The sequence below is a fragment of the Crinia signifera genome, chromosome 3 (genome assembly GCF_055691185.1).
Source record: "Crinia signifera chromosome 3, ASM5569118v1, whole genome shotgun sequence".
Taxonomy (NCBI): Eukaryota; Metazoa; Chordata; class Amphibia; order Anura; family Myobatrachidae; genus Crinia; species Crinia signifera.
In genome coordinates, this window is record NC_139219.1 from 211,628,826 (window position 1) to 211,645,522 (window position 16,697).

At 43.0% G+C, this 16,697-nt stretch overlaps 1 protein-coding gene and 1 pseudogene across 2 annotated transcripts in view; both read left to right on the forward strand.

Moving 5' to 3' along the window:
• CSMD1 (CUB and Sushi multiple domains 1) overlaps nucleotides 1-16,697 on the forward strand; it is a 1,658,539-nt gene that overhangs the window by 956,612 nt on the left and 685,230 nt on the right. The window lies entirely within an intron of this gene.
• On the forward strand, nucleotides 11,549-11,665 carry LOC146065515 (5S ribosomal RNA; annotated as a pseudogene).

A 16,697-nucleotide genomic window follows, 5' to 3' on the forward strand; every position in this document is an offset into this window, starting at 1 on the left:
TCATCATAACCATTATCATCACCATGATTATGTATTATTTCCACTGGAAAACATTTTCACAGATGTAACTGTGACTTGTACCCTCTCTACATGTGTACACATTTGAGTAAATATTTAAATATTTAGCTTATGCTTAAACATACCACATTTTACTCATTCAGTAGCAGTCTGTTTGTAAATACCAATATGTTCTCTTACATCTAGCATTAATATGACATGCAGTGGGAGTTGCCTGCCGCAAGTGAGAAGACAATTCCCATGCAATGAAGATGTGACTATATGGGGCTGAGTCTGTATTTGAAGCACAACAGAACTTAGGGCATTATTCTAGTTCACTCTTTCTGACAAAATCCTTCTTAGATGGACAAAACCATGTGCACTGCAGGGGGGAAAGATGTAAAATGTGTAGAGAGAATTAGATTTGGGTGAGTTATTTTGTTTCTGTGCAGGGAAAATACTGGCTGCTTTATTTTTACACTGCAATATAGATCTCACTTTGAAGTAAAACCCCATCTCTGCACATTTTACATCTGCCCCCCTGTAGTGCACATGGTTTTGTCCCTCTAACAAGGATTTTGTCAGAAAGAGTGAACTAGAATAAGGCCCTTAGTATGGAAAAAACCCACATCCACTGCATCATAGTAGTTCACATGCAGTTTCAGAGACTCAGTAACACACAGATATACAACTTTTGCATATCAAATTATGAGCTGGAATGATGATGCCTGCAGCCATACATGCCCCAAACTGAGCTATATTTGAATAGCTACTTTGGGCGGCCTCGAGTGGTGATGTTACCACACAATTTACAGTACCCTGAAGAAGCTATAAGTTTACTTTACCAATTTAAGTTGCAGGGGTGCCGGCAGCTGTGCTGGGCAGTAGGTGGAGGTGTGGCAAATTTAGTTAGGCTGTAGCTGGGGCTGTGGCCATCAGGACCCCCACTGGGACTGATACCTGAGACTCTCCTTCTTGGGGTCTGCAGCTTTGATTTTGGAGAAAAAACATTGATTACCCATTCTAAGGTCTGAATATCGGATGTTTTTTCGGAATAGTATGCAGAGAGGCAAACATGCTATTCTGACCTTCAAACCTATGACATGAGTCACTAGTCACAGGCCCCAAGTCATGGGGTTAGTACTTTGACAAGTTCGCTGCTAGAGTCGAGAACATAATAACATTTAAGATTAAGATCCATCAGCACCAACCCGAAGCGTGATGAGCGCAGCGAGTCTGCGAGGGGCGGCGGCACGTGTCCTCCGACCTTTTCATACCCCCACTATCCACGTCGGCGTGTAGTCGATTTTATATAGTGTGGCAAGCGCAGCGAGCCACCGAGCCCACGCTTCGGGCTCGGTGGCTCGCTGCGCTCGCCACACTATATAAGATCAACTACACGCCGACATGGATAGTGGGGGTATGAAAAGGTCGGAGGACGCGTACCGCCGCCACTCGCCACGCTTCAGGTTGGTGTTGATGGATCTTTTATCTTATGGCTTCTTATGGATCTTATGTATCTTATGGATGCATAAGATCCATGATATCCATAAGATGAGATCCATAAGATGCAATATTGTACATACAATTAAAAATCTTTTCAATTGTATATATCATCGATCTCGTCCATGCACAAACACATAAGATGCATGCAATGCTTGCGGTATCGTCCCGACACATACAATCTAGATCGTGGGCGCCGTGCTATGAAATAAGTACCGATAAATTTTAGTCAGAAGGTACAGTAACCCAATCAATACAGCTAGAAAGGACAAGCCCCCTTAATGAGGAGAGTCATTGCAAGTGGGCAGCCTGACACAAAAGCAGAGTGCTAATTGCCTAATTATGTGATAGGTGAGACTGCACACAGAACAAATACAGGAGACAGGCTGCAGCTATACAGACTCGCCAGAGGGGGCTTGTAGCAGTAAAGTACTTTAACACTTGTAAAGTGTTAAAGTAGTCATAAAGCAGTTAAAAAGTGGGAGGTAATAATGCAACAGCCAATCAGCTGTGTTGAAAATTTACAGAAGTTGATTGGCTGGTGCATTTTCTCCTTCCACTTGATCAACACTGTTTCAGTTTACCAGGCTTTTTACATCTACAAAAATTACCATGTATGAATTTTGCTTTTGCCTGATATTTTACAATGTTCAGTGTTCAGTTTAGAATTAACAATCTCTTTAAGAAAAGCAGACAAAATTAAAAAAGGGCCTTATAGCAACAGTATCAGTAAGCAACTGCATATAATTATATTTACCTACTCTCCCAAACTCCTAGAAACAGGCAAGTCTCCCATCCAGCCACCAACTACCTCCATTCACCACAAATTGCTTTATTTCTTTGTGAGTGAACTAGAATAAGGGTTAGTGTCAATTTACTCCACAAATTAAAAAAATCTTCAAAAATGCTGGTCAAGTAACTTGCAGGGATTTTGGTTATCGCTACTGCTGCTCCTGTGGGGTTTACTTTGTTTTAGCAGATATTTACATTTTTTATGAAAAAATCCCTGATATGTGCTAAGTGCAATGAATATTTGCAATTAATATTTATACATGGTCCCATACATAACACTTGGGAAATACGCAGAATGAGGAGAGAACTCTGTTCTGGACAGGGGTCGGATTCAGACTTGATTGCTGTTGCGCTAATTTGCGATCTGTTTGATTATCAAATGACTGCTCATGCATACAGATAGTAGAACGCATGTGCGATACAAAATAGCGACAACAACAGTGAAAATATCTAATCACAATCCCCCATTTGAAGGACTGTCAGTCGACATTTCAGACCTACCATTTTCAGGCAGTGTCATAAAAAATGCAGGTGTGTCCATATATTTTAATGGAGGGTGTATTACATTAGCGACAGCCTTGATCAGCCTGTTTCTGTCACAGAGTTGTGGAAAGGTCAGACTTAGTCACATTTGTATAGACTGGAACAGTCATTAGATGGGGAGTGAATTGTGTATGGGTGTGTGACCGGTTACCAGATTTAGAATTTTTGCAATTCTCTCATAGATTAACACCGGGTGGGTTTTCTTTCTGTCTGGGTGGCGGCTATCTACTCACAATCAACTGCAACATCTGAATCAGGCCCTTTAATTACAGGTTTTGTCATAAAGAAATTATATTCAACTAGTAGGCCCACTCGAAGCAAATGCTTTGAAAGCTAGTCTGTTACCTTGTGATTGCCTCTGAGTTTGTGCATGTGTGAGAGAGAAAGAGATGTAGATTCACATACTGCCAACAGATGGCAGTGTTTAGGAGGCACACAAACAGACACTAGACATATATAGTATATCGTTCATTCTAGCACCTGCCATCTTTGAAAACCCATGCAGTTCCTGTTCCCTGCCTGCGGTGTCGCTTTCTGCTGTAATGCTTCTAGCACAGGTCTGGTTTGCATATCAGTGCTGATATACAGACCACACTGTGCTAGAACCACTACAGCAGACAGTGGCACCCCAGGCAGGTAAGAGGAACTGCATGGGATTTCAAATATAGCGGGTGCTAGAATAAACATTATATATAGATGACTACATGGATTGTTCAAACGTATGGATTCACCAGCATAGCATGATATGTTTATATATTTAAAAACTTTGGCCACAATCTATTTGGAAAATATTATTAAAATGAGTATAAATGTTACTTTATTAACTGAGTATAAATGTTACTGATATAATTTCCAGTTAGCACTTTCATATAGTCAAAGTCTACATGCTAATAATTTCTGTGTTGCCTCTAAAGAGAATGAGCGTCTACCTTAGCACGTTTTCAACACTGATTCATAAAATTCTGAAACATTGTGTTCTTTATTCTAACTGCTGATTAATTCCAAGCAGGAAGTTCTGTTATATTCCAATTTAAGCTTAAATGCATTTGACCATGGCACAATATGCTAGATAACATCCTTAATTGTAAATGTAGTGCTTCTTGTAGTGAAATAAAAAAAAATGTAAAGAAAATAATTGTAACTTTTGTTTGGGAATTCCTGCAGGTAATGAAAGTGAATAGTAAGGAAGAAATATGGCCTTTTATATTCATAGCATTGCTCTTAATTCTATATATGTCGAATATAATCTGCTAAATGAGTTAAAACAAATATAATACGCTTTACATAAATTCCAAGTGCTCAGCACAAAGTACTATCTTTATATTTCACAAGTTATTCATTGTATAGTAGTATTCATTAAAGAAAAGTGAATCACACAGCACAAAAGCTATTTTTCTTTTCACCAAGTTGTGTCATCATCCTGGCCTTGCCACTTGGCATTTCTGACTATTGGAAGGGTGCCTAGGAAGAATCTACATGATGGATATGCTGGACTCTCATGTATTCATATGGCAATGTGGCATTGGAAGCACAACAATTAGATTTAGTCTCTGAGCACAATATATTTAAATGAGCTACAGTATGCTCTGTCTTCAATCTATGGTTCCCTTTGTTCTATAGAAATAGACAGATTGCATAGTAATTCCTATTTTTCAATATAATCCATTCTATGGGGCAGATGTATTAATCCTGGAGAAGAGATAAAGTGGAGATAAAGTAAAAGGAGATAAAGTAAAAGGAGATAAATCACCAGTCAATCAACTCCCAACTGTCATTTTCAAACACATTTCATTTGCCGCTGCTTTATCTCCTTTCACTTTGGCCCTTTTTCAAATCTGATCACAGTATCAATTTGTTCTCAAAATGGGCAAAACCATGCGCACTGCAGATGTAACGTGCAAAAAGAGTTAGATTTGGGTGGGGTGTGTTGAAACTGAAATCTAAATTGCAGTGTAAAAATAATGCAGTGAGTATTTACTCTGCACAGAAACAAAATAGCTCACACAAATCTAACTCTCTCTATACATGTTACATCTGTCCCACCTGCAGTGCACATGGTTTTGCCCATTTTGAGAACAAATTTGTACTGCCATCAGATCTGAATAAGGGCCTTTATCTCCACTTTATCTCCAGTTTATCTCTTCTCCTGTCTTAATACATCTGCCCCACCATGTGAAGATCTGAATTATAGATTTTATTGAAAAAAAATTGTAAATATAAACAGTGGAATTCAACTATTATTGTATATAATGCAATCCAAACATACAGTATAAACATGCAAACTGTATCAACATGAGAAAAACATGCAAACATCATCCAATGATCTGTACAAGACTATGGCCAGTATTCAATGCCTCAGATTCGCCGTTTTTTTTTAGTGAATCTGGCAATTCGCTGGGTTTACGGTGAATTTTCTGTTAGAAAAAACAATTCGCCATATTCAATGGAGGCAATTCGCCACAAATGAACAGCGAATGTCTGCCGATTCGCCGTAAATGATTCTCCACAATTCGCCTGTGATTTTCAATGGGGTTTTTAGTGGAATTCGCCGACAGTGTATTCAATGCTCAAATGGAGAACTGCTTTCTCCATTGATTTTCGCCATGATTCTCCGTTTAGCATTCGTCATCTTTTTTAGGTGAACTGTAATGTGATCTTTTAAATTAAAGCGTTTTTAATTTTTTTTTTGGTGTTAAAAAATCAGAATATTTTTCCAATGAAAGGGCATGCTATTTTTATTCATATACTTGCAGCACATGAATATATTTTTAATATATATATTTTTTTTTTAAACAATATTTTTTTTTTTTTACACATTCGCCAGCAGGGGGCCGGGAGCCGGAGCCGCTCATTAATATTCATATATTCACTGCACACTGGTCCCGATCATTACATAGGCACGATCGGGACCAGTGAGTGCAGCGGCTCCGACCCCAGCAGCACCCTGCAAGCCCTTCTGCTGGGGGTGAGGTGAGGGGAGGGAGGTGAGGGGACGGGAGGGGGGAGAGATATGCGGGGGACCAGTGGCGTCACTAGGGTTGGTGTCACCCGGTGTAGTGCAGGTCAGAGGGGGGGCAGGTAAGTGTAGGTCAGAGGGGGGGCAGGTAAGTGCAGGTCAGAGGGGGGGCAGGTAAGTGTAGGTCAGAGAGGAGGGGCAGGCTGTCACCTGTGGGGGTGGGTCGGCAAGCATGTGCAGGTGACAGATAGCGGGAGCAGGCTGTCATTTTCAGGTGAGGAAGGGTCAGTGGTTGGCAGGCACATGCTGGTTGTGAGGGCAAAAACATGTAGTGCACAGGAATGGTTGGGGGACATGCGAGGTCTATGGGATCACCTGGCTGAGGGGTACCGACACGCTGGGTGGACAGGGGGGACTACCTGCGGATGACTACTATTACGCGCAGATGGGGGACGGGCTGCTGTGCTTGAGGGAGGAAGCTTACTACCCCCCCCCCCGAATCACCCGTCCGCCCGCAGTACCTGTGTGCTGCTGCGTCTTTAATTGGTGACAGCCGGGCAGACTGTATGTACGCTGCCCGGCTGTAGTCTCCGGCAGGAGAATCTGTATTTTCATATCTCTCGCTGGACCGGCGGGCAACCAATCAGGAGCGGCGGCATTGATAGCCGCTCCTGATTGGCTGCCCGGCGGTCCAGCAGGAGATCTGTGAAAATACAGAAACTCCTGCCGGATACTAGTACAGCCGGGCAGCGCACATACAGTCTGCCCGGCTGTCAGCTACCTACGGGCGGGTGAGCAGACGTCCGTGCTTTATCCGCAGATGCAGGGACCGGGTCTCCCGTTGGCAGTGGCGTCTCTAGGAGGGTGCGGGGGGTGCAGCAGCACGGCTGATTTTGGTGTCACCCCACTGACTGGTGACACCCGGTGCGGGCCGCACCCCCCGCACCCGCCTAGTGACGCCACTGCGGGGGGACATTAGCTGACAGGGACGGCTCCAGCAGTAGCAGACCTCTGGCTCCGGCAGCCACAGCACGGTGATGTCAGCGCTGGGACTGCTGGAGCCGGAGCCTCTGCTGCTGCTGGACCTGTCCCCAGGCTGTGCGGAGGCTCCAGCCTGCATCAGCGTGCTCCCCCGCCGCGACACCAGTCCCTCCCATCCCCCTGCAGACTCCAGACAGGCATGGAGCATCTGCGCAGGGGGATTCGTCAGTGAGGATATTTTTCGCCGTCAGGGGCTCGCTGCATTGAATAGTCAGGGCTGGCGGCGAATTGCAGGGGAGCGAAAAATCATGGCAAGCGCACTGCGAATCAAAAACAGGATTCGCTGCCATGCGCTCGCCATTGCATTGAATTCTCCCCTATGATGAAATATATATGAAATAATTAGCATACAGACATGCCTTTGTACATGGAGAGAATTGGCAGCAGTGTAAAAGAATACAACTACAGATACAGCCACGCTTATCCATCCGGCAAGTTGTCAATACTGGCACATGTACTGCACTGAGGTGTGGGTGCTACACAGTGCACCGTGACATACAGTAGTATACAATCCATATTACTATTGGTTTTCTTCGTACTTAGATACACACATGCATCCCAGTCACAGGAACATGCTAAGCTTGGGGCTTAATTCAGACTTAACCGCTACTGAAATGCGTATGGATCATAAATGAAAAGGAACCACAGATTCATTGGGGGTGAAAACCTGCCATTTACTGGGACTGATTGAAAAAATGCAGACCCAGGTATTTTTGAGGAGGGTCTGTGACATCAGTGATTACCACTTCCACAATGTCTTATTTGCAGATTAGTGAAAGCCTCAGGCCTACTCACTTGCACAAATGGCAAAAACTGATGGAAATGCTTATGGATTTTAGAGTGGATGGCAATTAGCAATTCTCTCACAATTTAGCAAGGAATGTTTTTGCTTTCTGACTGTGTGGCAGCTTTCTTCACTGTGAATTATTAGTGGTGAAGTCTGAATTAGGCCCTAACAGTGCCGGTGCAAGCCCGCCCCCCAGGATGCTGTACAGGGAGGGGGTGCCGGTGATTGTGGTGGCAGGCCACCGCAGCGTTCCGGGAGGGGGGTGGGCGCTCCGGTGCTCACCCCCCCTCGGCCGCTGTACAGGGGAGGGTGCCGGTGATTGCGTCAGCATGCCGCCGCAGTGTTCCAGGGCGGCCGGGTGGTTTGGCAAGGGGTGTCGGGTGGCAGGCCGCCGCTTCGTTTCCCGGGTTGTTTTAGATGATGTGGTGACCGCCACTAGGTAATACCAGGGGTAGGGAGGGGGATCGGGTCATGCGGCGGCCGCCTAGTCGCTCTGGGGGGCAGGGAGTTGCCAATCACCTCCATGGGCACCTCCTGCTGTAAACTGGCGCCCTCCAGTGGCCAGCACCTCAGGCAAAAAAGATACTCGGCAGCAGAACTATTTGTTCTGGAAAACAGGTTCAGGAACTCCAGATTTGTGAGTGGAGGTATTAAAAGATTGAGAGACATAATTTAGAAAATAAGTAACTCAAAAGGTAAAATAAAACAAAACTTGTCTTATGGAAAGTACATTTTGGCCTAGAACAGGTTCAAGAACCTGGTTCCTGAGTCCAGTACTGTATGTCATATTTAATGAGAGGTTCAGGAACTGAGTTCCTGCATACAAATAGCATTGCTCAGCAGTATAGATGACTGTGGCTACACCTGTACAGTGGCATACACAAGTGAATTCTATAACTGTTAGCAAATATAATGATGGCAGATTTAAGGTCAGAGTCCTGTGCTAAGGGAACTGACTCAACGAGGTGCAGATACTAAACCATACTATAAATATGCTTTAAATCACTGAAAGGTTTTACTTGTCTCACAGTTGCAGAAACTATTCTTAGTTTGTGACTACACACAAATCTGTATCCAATAAGACACAGAGCAACAATAAATATATATACATTTTTTTGCTTAATTATTAATGTGAATTAAACACTTAAATACTCATTTATGTATGATGGCTTTTCTCAAACAGTGTACATAAGATTATGTAAACTGTTTGGGAATAGCCATTAAAGTCTGAAACGTCACAACATTTAAGGGCTGCTGTCATCTTTGCTTTTGAATTCCTGAGTGCCGCTTTCGGTACTTGTGTATTATCTGGGCGCCCGATTTTATCTTTGCATGCCACTACTTAAGGCATGCGATGAGATGTGATTTTTCATTGTAAAGACCAGATTTTTAATTGTATAGTTACCCATGGGTGATTTCATACCCCCACTATCCAACTACGCATGGAGTAGATTCTATATAGTGTGGCAAGCACAGCGAGCCACCGTGCCCGAAGCGTGGGGAGCGCACGCGGATAACTTTACATGTATTCTGCGTCCGCTCGCCACGCTTCGGGCTCGGTGGCTCGCTACGCCCGCCACACTATATAAAATCAACTCCATGCGTAGTTGGATAGTGGAGGTATGAAATCACCCATGGGTGACTATACAGTTAAAAATTGGGTCTTTACAATGAAAAATCGCATCACATGAATTTTATGCCACTATATTGCATGCAATGCGATGCAATGAAAAAATCAGGTGCCCAGATATTACACAAGTACCCCGCTCTCTGCACATTGTATATTTAGGGCTGGCTGGCAAGTGCAGCACATAGCTCTGAGTGCCAGCATCCTAATCAGTGTGTGTGTTTATATATATATATATATATATATATATATATATATAATGTACATAGGGAGCAGCACTACCGGCAATCCAAATGGAAATTTATAAGGGTGCCTGCCAGGGATCCCAGCTCACAAGCCACGACCGCAATATACTGTAGAACATATACACGGAGGCACTCCAAATAATTCACCCACTGCACAGGTGTAAGGTAACGTTTTGAGGTTTATTACCTCTTCATCAGACACAGAATATAACACATAAAGACATTTTATACTCACAACACCATCAGCACGGGTATCCGGCAAGGGAGCAGCACCCGGTGATTTCCGCTTCCGTCATCACTCTGCGTCGTCCTACGTGGGGACGTAGGACGACGCACAGTGATGACGGAAGCGGAAATCACCGGGTGCTGCTCCCGCGCCGGATACCCGTGCTGATGGTGTTGTGAGTATAAAATGTCTTTATGTGTTATATTCTGTGTCTGATGAAGAGGTAATAAACCTCAAAACGTTACCTTACACCTGTGCAGTGTGTGAATTATTTGGAGTGCCTCCGTTTATATGTTCTATAAATATATATATATATATATATATATATATATATATATATATATATATATACAGGAACAAAGGTGCGGCACTCAGGTCTCTTAATATAAAAAACAATAGTACAGTGTCATATTTCAATGTTTCAGTGCTCCTATATTGGCACTATTATCCAGACGATAGTGCCAATAAAGGAGCACTGAAACATTGAAATATTACACTGTACTGTCCTTTTGATATTAAGAGACCTGAGTGCCGCACCTTTGTTCCTGTATACTCTGCTTTTTCTGAAGCCGTGAGGGCACCAGCGCCATATATCTACAACTGAGCTGGGAGTCCCGATCCACTTTATCAAGTTCTTTATGTATAAAGATATATATAGATATAGTCAGTGGAAGAAGGGCACTCAGGGACTAGAGATGCTGGTGAATGTAGGACAATTTTTATTGCCTGGTAGTCTACGTTTCGGGGTCTCCCCCGTCATCAGGACAAAACAATAATGTGTAATACAAACAGTGACAAGGTGCATTTAAGTAATCTCAGGTACTTACCCCCTCCTACAGCCATCACGCTCTCACCGGGACCGCAAGGCTCACTTCCGTGGTGGGACGCACAGTGATGACGTCATCTGCATGAGGCAGAGGCATACGTCAAGGACATCTGACTGGCACGCTCAGGCGGTCACGTGGGGCGGGCTGTGGGGGCGGTGCAAACAATGAGTGCACGGAAAATATATATATATCTATATTTATACATATGTATGTGTGTGTGTGGAAATGGATATAGAGAGCACTTAAGATAAAACCTCCACCTTAGTGCAAGACTTAATAGTGGGTTCAATGTTTTATGATTTGTAAAACAAATTTATTTAAAATATATATAACATGGTGAAGTTCAGACACTGTGAATGTTTTGACATGATTATTTGATAGTTCCTTAATGGCTGGGTAGGTCACGCAATTATCAGCCATGTTCAAACAGCTAGATTTTGCTTTGCAGTGCAGTATATGCTTATATGCAACCTCCCTAGTGCCTGGCCGGTGACATTAACCAGCCAAGTTCCCAGAATCAGAATATTTTCACCAATATTTGATTCTTTTTGCTTTCTTGTATGCTCTCTTGTATGCTCTCTTGTTCTATTGAATCTGTGCTTTCTTACTAATTTCATGTTGCTATGATAACTGCAAAAGATTTGTTTTGACTTTTTATATGGGACACGATCTCAGTGTGTTTGCAGTCCCAAAACTACAATTGATTAACAATTCAGTTGAACCCTGTGTGTGCAAGAGTGCGCAGTATCATCTATTGCTGGCACTCTGGTCACCTTGCTGAATGTCACAAACAGTGGGCACATTCCTTTGTTCTTAACCATGCCAATTGTCTTCTTATCCTCTCTTAATATTATTGTCTTATCACAATTCTCCAGTATCAATCCCACTATCTGTCATCTTCTCTTGATTCTGCCACTCTCTCATTCCACTGGGTCATACCGGAGAAACAGCAGAAGTGACACTTTGGCTCCCTGTACCACTCTGAGGTCCTCTCATCTGTCAGGTTATACTGCCATACATCACTGTGCCGCCTGATCTCTTCCGAACTCAGCAGCTAAGCAGTGATTGGCTGGATCAGTACCAATTGGGAGACCATTTGGGAATATCCGGTGCTGTATTCGTACCCAGACAGCAGAAGCACCAGGCACTCCAAGGGACCCAATCCTCTATACTTCAACCCTATTGGACACTGTAACTTTGGGCTTCCCCGATAATTGGGGAAGCCCACAAAAAAATAAGTGATTTACCCATAATTCTATCAAGTGTGTCTGAGCAACAAGCTGTGCAGTAGTGTATTATTACACAACATTTGATGTCCAGAAAATTTCAATGTAAATGCTGCTTGTACGTAACTATACCTGGATATCATTAACCCGCAAATCATTTTCGCCTCACCAACTGTGTAATTTATTTATTGCAATTTATGCTATGAATTTATTTGTGAATTGAATTATCCCTCATTTAAAGCTGACTTATCTTAAAGTGTGTAATAAAAGTTAAATTTTATCTTCACTCATTTTCTTCACTGTTTCACCAATTATTTTTTGAACGTGTGCCCCGAAAACACTGTTTGTTCTTCCTTTGTCTATCTTAGACATATCCATTTATTCAGGTAAAAATATAAGCAGGGACAGTACAGTTACCACACAGAGAACACATACCCACGAGCTGCACAGCACCTATGCACCCATCAGCGGTGTCATTGGTCACCACAACAGCCAGGCAGGTAACAATACAAGCAGAGACAGTACAGTTATCACACAGGGAACATGTACAGAAAACGTATTTATGTAATAAATATATATATATATATATATATATATATATATATCCGGAATGCTTAATAAAAAGCAGGGGCACTCACCAGTTTTGCTTCAGTCAGCAATTTTAATGCAAAGAATCATTCAAAAGAAGTCGACGTTTCAACCCTCAAGGGGCCTTTGTCAAGACATAAAGATTAGCCATCAGCACAGCAGGCAGAGAAGAGATGTTCTTGTGCTGTGCTGATGGCTAATCTTTATGTCTTGACAAAGGCCCCTTGAGGGTTGAAACGTCGACTTCTTTTGAATGATTCTTTGCATTAAAATTGCTGACTGAAGCAAAACTGGTGAGTGCCCCTGCTTTTTATTAAGCATTCCGGATATATTTGGCTGTTTGGATTGGACTGCCCTAGTGGTGCACCCCTATCAATCAATTCGTTTGGATGTGAGTGCAGGACCCTACGCCTATATATATATATATATATATATATATATATATATACAAGCAGAGATGGTACAGTTATCACACAGAAAACATGTGCAGCTCAGCCAAATATGTTCCCACTTTTTATATCAAGAAATATGGGAACATATTTGGCTGAGCTGCACAGCTCCTGGTTGGAGCTGCAGCTGTGCAGTAGGCTGGAGCGTGTGGCATGGGTGAGGCAGGGGGCCGAGGCTGGGCCTGCAGGGAAGGGGGCTACTGCTGGTGTCTCCTGGGGGCAGAGGCCTCCTCACCTAGGTGAGGCAGGGGGCTGAGGCAGGGCCTGTAGGGCCTGCAGGGAAGGGATCCACTGCTTATGTTTCCTGTGGGCAGAGGCCTCCTCTCCTGGGGGATGAGCCAGCAGAGCCAGGGGCCACAACCTGGCCAGCGCTGGGTAGGGGGCTGCCGCTGGTGCCCTCAGGCAGATCCTCCCCACCTCCAATGGTTGCCAGAGTCTGTGGTCAGTGGGAACATGTATGCCAGGATGTGAGATGGACTGAGGTCCTTCTCTTCAACCGCGCCCATGGTCCACCAGCCAGAGGCCGCCTGAGGCATGACAGCATGGGGGGCTCTGCTAGGCCAAACCACCGGCCCTCCCTTCTCCGTGATGATCGTCTGCCTGCTGAAGCTCGCAGCTCATCTTTCTCTCATCTCTCCAGTGTGATCCAGCAGGGGGATGGGAGCAGCAGGGGGATGGGAGCTCCATGGTGTGTGACCATCCCCTACCCCATGTGTGCATTCCCGCTTGACAGGCTACAGTTGGCAGAGAGCAGGGATCCTCTGTGGCTCATTTATAGCACACTAATGATTGGCTAGCGTTTCCTCTTTGAGATAGGTGAGTCTGTCACTATCTTTAGGGAGGACCAGGTCTCCATCTTATGAAGGGACTAGAACTTGGACAGTTTAGGGGAAATGGTTCTACTCAACAAGGCTTGCACAAAGGGTGGTCACTCCGTCCATTTTCTATTTATATATCTTAATATGGGCTATGGCTGAGTTGCACTGTTTCTTCACCACAATGGTTTTACTATTATTCAATTAAATTTGATTTAATAAATTGGGCTGTGACCTCCTTTTCCAATCTGTATTATGTTTCCATGTCGTATTGCACTTAAAGTTATAAAAATAGTAAAACATATGGGTGAATTATTGCTTTTGAAAAGTCGTTTCCAGTGTATCTTAGGGGACAGGTGAAATAGCAAATCATGTCAGTGACAGAAGCAGGTACTTGTGTACTAGCACGGCGCCCTGAAAATTAGTCGCCCGATTTTTTTAATCGAATCGCATCGCATGCCATACACCCGATGGCATGCGATGCGATACGATTTTAACTCATATTCGATATTAAATTGTATAAGCACCTAATGGGTGCTTACAATGCTTAAATGCCCCCGCACGCCACCCCCCAAGTATAAATGTGAACCCGAAGCGTGGCGAGCGCAGCGAGCCCGCGAGGGTCAGCGGTACGCATCCTACGACCTTTTCATACCCCCACTATCCACGTCGGCGTGGAGTTGAGAATAGAAAGTGTGGCGAGCCCGAAGCGTGGCGAGCGCAGCAAGCCCCGAGAGGGGACGCGGATACCTGTGAAGCCCGCGAGGGGACGTGGATACCTGTGAAGGTATCCGCGTCCCAGCGCGGGGCTTGCTGCGCTCGCCACGCTTCGGGCTCGGTGGCTCGCTGCGCTTGCCACACTTTCTATTCTCAACTCCACGCTGACATGGATAGTGGGGGTATGAAAAGGTCGTAGGACACGTACCACCGCCCCTTGCGGGCTCGATGCTCTCGCCACGCTTCGGGTTCACGTTTATACTTGGGGGTGGCGTGGGGGTGCATTTAACCATTGTAACCACCCATTAGATTGCTTATACAATTTATAATCGCATTGTATGGCATTGTATGCAATATACAATGGCATACAATTTTAAAATTGTATGCCATTGTACAACATCGGCCAATATTGCGTTGCATCGCATACCTTCGCATGCGATATGATCTGCGATGCGATGGGCGCCGTGCTAGTACACAAGTACCCAGAAGCCAACTGTTTGTGATTGACTGTTTACAAAAGCACCACTGACACTGGTGCTTTCTGTGTTACTCAGGAAGTGATTGTTCTGTTGAGAGCATGCATTATTACAGGGAGTTGATTCTATGATTCTATTGTTTTATAGAGGTTTTTGTAGTTTGATCTTAATAATAAATGCATTTGTTGCGCATAAAACAAATGGTTTATAACATGGTCGCAATTGGGATGTAAGTGTCTATGATGGGTTCTTGAAGTAAACCAAATGCACTTTCACTTGCTGGCTCTAGAACACATCTTGAGCTCTGCATGAATAGTTTTTAGTGGGATTCACAAGCACTACTTTCTTTTTTCTTTCTCAAATTGATAAAAATTATATGGGTTGATATAAGCTATGTAAAATAGTTAATACTACTGTTAAAAAGTAATTCAGGAGTAATAAAACACTTTCTTGACAGTAATAAAATGTTCCCAGACAAGAATATGTGAAATAAAAATTCATAATTTAGGAAGAAGGCAGACAGTAAAAAAGGTCACCTTTTTCTAATTGTGTTATTTTCAAAGTTAATTTTTTGAGCTTAATAGTTTTGATTTAAAGGAAGGCAATTAATACTTACTTTATATAGAATAATAGAGATTCTATAACGAATGCCTGAAATGTATTGATTTTAAGTTAAATAAGATATCTGGTAATACAGAACTAATTAACTGCACTGCAGTACAATATTTATTAAAATGGAGTCATGCAAATAATCGTATATGTGTCATTAAATTGTATTGCTGGCCCTACAAAAAAATAATATAAGGTACATCTTTATATGGATATTTAAAAACTTTCCTCATGAAAACTTCTGTATGTCAACACGATGAACCTCATATTATTATTTTGATTAGTTCAATAATGGCCATATGCAAACTTTATGCTAATGCAATTCACTTTTTAATAAAGTCTTAAATGAAAGATAAGAGACAGCACATTCTATGGAAAATATTTTTACATTGCGTCATCAGCTCTGTTTTCTATAAGGATTATGCAGACTTTTACCTCAGAGAAGACAAGTTTGTCCTTTGAAATTTTGTCTCTGCATCATTTTCCAGTTTATATAGACGTCATGTGCAATGCATATTCATGGAATGCTGAGGATTGGACAGAGGTTGTAACCCATCAAGCTCTGTTGTTTGTCCTGCAACTACAAAAACCATTGTCACTGGTAGTCATGAAAATTCATACTGTATGAAGCAGTTGGATGTCCATGATGACATCTCCCCTACTGTAACTATAACATGTACCTGCATTGTCAGTGCATTGCACATCCAGGCTGTATCAGATGTCCATGCTAAGAGATAACAGCTTTTCTTATGCTCTCGATGGATTTTCAAAATTCTATTGGATCTTATTCATGAAAAGGCTTGTTAGGAGGAAGAAAGAAGAGTAGCCCCTTGGAATTAAGGGCCTTATTCTAGTTCACTCTTTCTGACAAAATCCTTCTTAGATGGACAAAACCATGTGCACTGCAGGGGGCAGATGTAAATGTGCAGAGAGAATTAGATTTGGGTGAGTTATTTTGTTTCTGTGCAGGGTAAATACTGACTGCTTTATTTTTACACTGCAATATAGATCTCACTTTGGAGTAAAACCCCACCCAAATCTAATTCTCTCTGCACAAGTAACATCTGCCCCACCTGCAGTGCACATAGTTTTGTACATCTAAGAAGGATTTTGTCAGAAAGAGTGAACTAGAATACAGCCCTAAGCGAGGATCAAATAGTTTGTGTTGCTTGTTTAATTTTATTTAATCATATAAACAACACAAACAATTTGATTCTCTCTTAAATAAAATCAAGATCTATAATGCTTAAATGTGGTATGACATCTCTTCAAC